Raw genomic sequence first — 6,856 nt, 5'->3', positions numbered from 1 at the left:
CCCACAAGTGACCCCATTTTAGAAAGAAGACACCCAAATGGTTTCCTGCAGGAAGGGAGCCAACACCAAGCAGACCTTCTGCATCTGCCCCCACTGTGCGTTGGAGAGGAGCTGGAGTTTGGTGGTGCCGGCGAGAGTGGCCTCAACAATGTAGCGGTTGACAGCCCTCCTCTGCTCAAGCAGCCACTCCAACATCGCCAGGGTGGAATTCCAGCGAGTTGGCACATCCATGACAAGCCGGTGGTGTGGCAGGCCCTTGCGCTGCTGCATGTCGGCCAGGTTTGCTGCGGCAGCAGCTGAGTTGCGGAGACTGCTAACAATTTTCTGAGCCGCTTCCAACAGATTGTTCATCCCCTGGTAGGTGCGCATGAACTTCTGCACCACCAGGTTCAGGACATGGGCCAAGCAGGGGACGTGGGTCAAGTGTCCCCTGGTGATTGCAGGCAGCAGGTTGGCCGCATTGTCGGACACCACCAATCCGACTCTGAGGCCTCTGGGGTCAGCCACGTCTTCTCCTGCTCCCTCAGGTAGTGGAGCACGTTGGCTGTCGTGAGACTTTTCTTCCCCAGGCTGACCATCTCCAGCAGCGATTGGCAGTGGTGGGCCTTCACGCTGCTGTTAAGGCGAGGTCGCTTGGCGACGGAAGCTGCTGCTTCTCCCCTGACCCCGCGTGGTGGTACCACATAGTGGGCTACTGGTGCTGCTGCTGATGATGCGCCCGAGGATGGACCTGCTGCTTCCTCGCTGGCGCATTCCACCAGGCTGACGCAGTGGGCCATGAAGGACAGGTAACGGTCTGTCCTGAAACGGCTGCTTTATGAATCCATGGTGACATGGATATGCTCACTCACGGCTGGATCAAGCCAGCGGCCCACGTTCGCCATAGAAAATTGGTACAGTGCTGGGATCGCTGTGCGGGAGAAGTAGTGGTGGCTGAGGATTTGCCACCTGGTGGTGCCTCGCCATCTACCTCTGCTAGTCATTCTACAATAATAGACAAATACAATTTGATGATCGGTATCGATCTTTGAATTCGAATTCAAGTCTGGATTCATGAAAAAAACCTTGTGATCACGGGTAAACCGTGGTCACAAATTTGTGATGAGCAACCCTTCTTCCAGCCCCATACACATGGATCGCTCTGATGACGCCGGACCCAGTCTTCTCCCTCTTTGGTACTTGGTCCCGTCACTTCATACAGTTGTGCCCAGTCTGCACAAAAGAAGTGCGCCCTCTACATATCTCTCTGGCAGCTGCTGAAGAGATACGCAAAGAGCTCACTTCTCTTATGTCAGACTGGCCGCGGCTGGCGTGTGATGTGTGATGGGGCTTGGTACAGGAGCAGGAGAAGACTGAGGACAGAGGCGTGGGAGTGATCCGTGTGTATGGGGCTGCAGGAAGCCCCAGGTATGTCTAAATCTGTTAGAGTTGCTCAGCTCTGGTTTCCCTTAAAGTACCAGTGCAATTTGTGGCTCAGTGTTTCCAACATTCGGTGCAGTCTGCGAAATTAGGTGTCCCCTTTCTCCATCCGTATCCAGAAAGTCCAACTGACAGAACCTAAATGCAAGGAAGGAGAGAGAGCAAGGCACCTGATGTCATTTCCTGGACCGCTCCGTCAGAGCTCGTACACACTTGCCGGATCATTCAGTGGCTGCCAATGGGGAATGGACGCTGTCATACTGGCCACTCGTGGACTCACTACTCACTCGCCCAGCAGACTGTGGCCCAGATTTATCAAAGCATTACTGACAGTTTACAGTTCTAACCAGCAGAAGGAACAGTTCTGCATGATAATAAGAAAAAAAATTAAATCCTGCTGCTTCATAGCTGCAGTTTTTGCGTGAATTTCTAGAACTGCACTACAGTTTAGAAAAGTGCAAATTCATCCCTAAACTACCGCAGTTTAAGAAGTGCTTACTAGCACTTCTACACAGCTTGTGCGGTGCAGACTAGACATTAATTGTCAAGTACTGCCTCCCCCTCCCCCTCGCTGAATCCTGTGAAGCTGTTCTGTGCTTAACTCTTCCAGTGCTAGGCATTGATGCAATACAGCAAATATATTTACCTCAGCAACAGCAATTTACCTCACACACTCACTGCCATGACTCAGGGAGAGATGATCTCACAGGCATGGAGAAAAGCCACCAGACATCGGAGGACAAACGCCGGTGGGATAGGTGACTGCTTTGCTGTCGGGGAATGCACAGATGGGGATACCTGAGCTGCCAGGCAGACGGCGACTCAACAGTGTAAACAGTGTGTGGGCAGCCAATAGGTCCCTTAGAGGGGAATCTATCTGCAGGTCGATCAGGTGGCCATCTATAGGTTCATGGCTACCTTTACTCCACATGGGTATTGATCACTCACCTACGCTTACTCTGATATCGCATCTCTCCGCAGGTTTTGGTCTAGAACAAAAAAGGTCATGATGTTTTCACTTTGCACGTGTGGTAGATTTTTGTGATATCTGGGTAAAATCTCATCCAGGCACAGATGTGGCTGAAGCGCAAGATCTTCATTCTAGTAAGGCAGCACCTTACCACTGCAGCAAACTCTTCCTCCTCTGACATAATAATTCTCTGCTGTGATACATGAAAGGTACATATTTTCAGTACAGATGCATATTATTGTTTTTTTTTCTTACCTCTAGTCTTGGTAAAAGCTACACAGGTACAAATGAGGATCAAACTGTTTATGAGAGCAATGCTTTACCACTTGGCCACTGCACCACATGGGTCATTATGCCTTGTTTTCTCTTCCTCCTCTGACTGTGCAACCCTTTGGGGGTTCTGACCTTATGCAAGAAGGGTCATGTTTTTTTACTTTGTATACAGTATGGAATATATATATATATATATATATATATATATATATATATATATATATATATATATATATATATATATGTATATATATATATATATATATATATATATATATATATATATATACAGTATATTATTTTTTTTTTAAACTGAATTTTTATCGGAATTTTCAGAAAATATTGTTTACAAACCGTAGAGTTATCAGTAGAAGAAGGATATGAGCACTTCATGAATAACATGGTAAATGACAATAGCAGTTTTGGTGATCTCATCATACAATCTTGTGATTACTCTACAATAACGTTCAGAAAATGAACAAGATAAAAGGTAAATGGAAATAACAGATATCCAAAAATAACAATAGGGTAGGGTAAAGTGACGTCTCCCTATATATGTATCCCCCGATCGTAGCGGTGGTGTGTGAAATGCTGTGGATCTGCTTTCACATTTTCCTAGGTCTAATGCTGGGCATACACGGGTCGTTTTTTTTTTACCAATCGAGCCACTTATGGCTCGATTGATAATATCCGACGTGTCCGATGACCCGCCGGATCAATTCCGCGTTCTATACCCGCGGGCGGACAATAGCGGAAAACGAGCGGAAGATAAGAGAAGCGCCCGCGGGGAGGAGCGGGAATCGATCCAGGCGCGTGCGGGGACGAGCAGGGATCCGCGGGAGCCGATCAAGCGGCTAATCGAGCCGCAGAAACGGATCGTGTGTGCCCAGCATAAGTGAAAGTATGAGCTAGACATTCAATAACAATGAGATGGCATAATATATTGCTATTTCAATCCTTATGGGTACATTTTTTTTAATCCTAGTCGTATCTGGGCCAAACCTACTCCAGGCAAAGATGGGGCTTGAACCCATGAGCTATAGCACCACTCGAGCTTTGCTCACTTACTAGCAAATGCTGTAAAAACAGCACAGGAGATTTGGGCGCAGCCGGCGCCACCATAGACCGTAATAGGAATTACCGCTATAGCGGTGCACACTGAGTAACTTCGGTGCCATCAGAAGACGGAGCAGACGTTACCTTTAAAACAATAGCTGGAAGCCGAATTACATCATTCCTCACCATCCACGTGGACCTGGAGGGGGAATAGTATTTAACACCGCCGGGAACTTGTGCAGCAGCAGGATAAGCCATATACCAGCTGTATCCTGTGCCCAAGTCTCCCTGCGGCTAATTCATATGTATGCACTTATTACAACCCTCTATAGCAGTGATGGCTAACCTTGGCACTCCAGCTGTGACAAAACTACAAATCCCATCATGCCTCTGCGAGTTATGCTTAGAGCTGTCAGAGTATTGCAATGCCTCATGGGACTTGTAGTTCCACTACAGCTGGAGTGCCAAGGTTAGCCATCACTGCTCTATACAGGATCTTCTCAAAAAATTAGCATATTGTGACAAAGTTCATTATTTTCTGTAATGTACTGATAAACATTAGACTTTCATATATTTTAGATTCATTACACACAACTGAAGTAGTCCCAAGTCTTTTATTGTTTTAATATTGATGATTTTGGCATACAGCTCATGAAAACCCACAATTCCTATCTCAAAAAATTAGCATATTTCATCCGACCAATAAAATAAAAGTGTTTTTAAAACAAAAAAAGTGTCAACCTTCAAATAATTATGTTCAGTTATGCGCTCAATACTTGGTCGGGAATCCTTTTGCAGAAATGACTGCTTCAATGCGGCGTGGCATGGAGCAATCAGCCTGTGGCACTGCTCAGGTGTTATGGAGGCCCAGGATGCTTCGATAGCGGCCTTAAGCTCATCCAGAGTGTTGGGTCTTGCATCTCTCAACTTCCTCTTCACAATATCCCACAGATTCTCTATGGGGTTCAGGTCAGGAGAGTTGGCAGGCCAATTGAGCACAGTAATACCATGGTCAGTAAACCATTTACCAGTGGTTTTGGCACTGTGAGCAGGTGCCAGGTCATGCTGAAAAAGGAAATCTTCACCTCCATAAAGCTTTTCAGCAGATGAAAGCATGAACCCACTTTTGAACCAGAAACAGTGGCAGAGGCGCCTGACCTGGGCTACAGAGAAGCAGCACTGGACTGTTGCTCAGTGGTCCAAAGTACTTTTTTTGGATGAAATCAACTTTTACATGTCATTCAGAAATCAAGGTGCCAGAGTCTGGAGGAAGGCTGGGTAGAGGGAAATGCCAAAATACCTGAAGTCCAGTGTCAAGTACCCACAGTCAGTGATGGTCTGGGATGCCATGTCAGCTGCTGGTGTTGGTCCACTGTGTTTTATCAAGGGCAGGGTCAATGCAGCTAGCCATCAGGAGATTTTGGAGCACTTCATGCTTCCATCTGCTGAAAAGCTTTATGGAGATGAAGATTTCATCTTTCAGCACGACCTGGCACCTGCTCACAGTGCCAAAACCACTAGTAAATGGTTTACTGACCATGGTATTACTGTGCTCATTTGGCCTGCCAACTCTCCTGACCTGAACCCCATAGAGAATCTGTGGGATATTGTGAAGAGAAAGTTGAGAGACGCAAGACCCAACACTCTGGATGAGCTTAAGGCCGCTATCGAAGCATCCTGGGCCTCCATAACACCTGAGCAGTGCCACAGGCTGATTGCCTCCATGCCACGCCGCATTGAAGCAGTCATTTCTGCAAAAGGATTCCCGACCAATTATTGAGTGCATAACTGAACATAATTATTTGAAGCTTGACTTTTTTTGTTTTAAAAACACTTTTCTTTTATTGGTCGGATGAAATATGCTAATTTTTTGAGATAGGAATTTTGGGTTTTCATGAGCTGTATGCCAAAATCATCAATATTAAAACAATAAAAGGCTTGGAACTACTTCAGTTGTGTGTAATGAATCTAAAATATATGAAAGTCTAATGTTTATCAGTACATTACAGAAAATAATGAACTTTATCACAATATGCAAATTTTTTGAGAAGATCCTGTAGGTACCAGTCTCAAACAAGAAAGAGCCATGTTTTCATTTTACATAGATTGTTGGGTTTTTTACGTTTAAGGCTTGTTTCCACCCAGTGGCTTGCAGCGTTCTCACACACATGAGTTCAGACGGGGTACTCAAATTCGCTTTCACTTTACACAGATGGTAGTTTCCTCTGATTGTTGTTCCAAATTATTTCTATATAAAATTTGCTCAGGCACAGATGGGGATTGAACCCATGATCTTTGGTTTACGAGACCAACACCTTACCACTTGGCCACTGTGCCACATGAGTAGTGGATCACATCAGTGGCGTAACTAGGACTCATTGGGCCCCCCTGCGAAACTTTGGATGGGGCCCCCCTTGACCCTACTGAACATTGAATAGGGACTGACTGCAAATCTGTGTCTGCAAAACTTTGTACAATTCCTTATCAGTGGTTGAGCAGATGCAGTCATTACGAATGTGTAGAGAGCAGAATTCTTTTTTCTCCATACCCTTAGTTGTCAGTCTCTAAGGACAGGGAAAAGAAACTCCGCCCCCACGGGGCCCCCTGCAGCTTCTGGGCCCCCCTGCAGCTGCATCCCTTGCAGGGTCTATTGTTACGCCCCTGGATCACATGATGTTTACTTTTACTACCCTGGCATTGCCACAATCCTCAAGGGTTCTGAGCTTGACCAAGTAGAGTCATGTTTTCACTTTGCATATACAGTATACAGTATTACATTTCATTCCACACCTAGTAATATTTGAGCCAACTCTACCCCATGCAGAGAACCAGAGGTGAAAATAAACGAATGAGATAAACAATTGGATCAGTCCTTCTACTCCTAAAAATGACTCTTTTTTAAAACACTTTTTTGAAAAGTTTTAAACTCTTTCATAAGCAGATACCTGAGCTTTGTACTGTGAGAGGAAAAGATAAAAAGGTCAATAGTTCATGTATTTTCACTCTGAAACTCTTGAGACACTGCAATTGAGCAGAGATTATAAAACATTAAATCTGCTTTGTAAATGTTCATACATAAAATAAAACCTTGAGATATCTAATGCTGGGAATACATGAAGCGTTTTTTTTCCGCTCTAT

The 6,856-nt window shown here is 45.3% G+C and overlaps 1 non-coding gene across 1 annotated transcript; it reads right to left on the bottom strand.

Moving 5' to 3' along the window:
- Window positions 1-5,983: 5,983 nt before the first annotated feature.
- On the bottom strand, window positions 5,984-6,055 carry TRNAT-CGU (transfer RNA threonine (anticodon CGU)). Its single transcript has one exon. It is a non-coding gene; the product is annotated as a tRNA-Thr (tRNA).
- Window positions 6,056-6,856: the final 801 nt, after the last annotated feature.

Source organism: Hyperolius riggenbachi, chromosome 4 (genome assembly GCF_040937935.1).
Source record: "Hyperolius riggenbachi isolate aHypRig1 chromosome 4, aHypRig1.pri, whole genome shotgun sequence".
NCBI classification, from domain to species: Eukaryota; Metazoa; Chordata; class Amphibia; order Anura; family Hyperoliidae; genus Hyperolius; species Hyperolius riggenbachi.
Note: the sequence above shows the minus strand (reverse complement) of the source record. Positions and strands in the feature narration are given on the sequence as shown.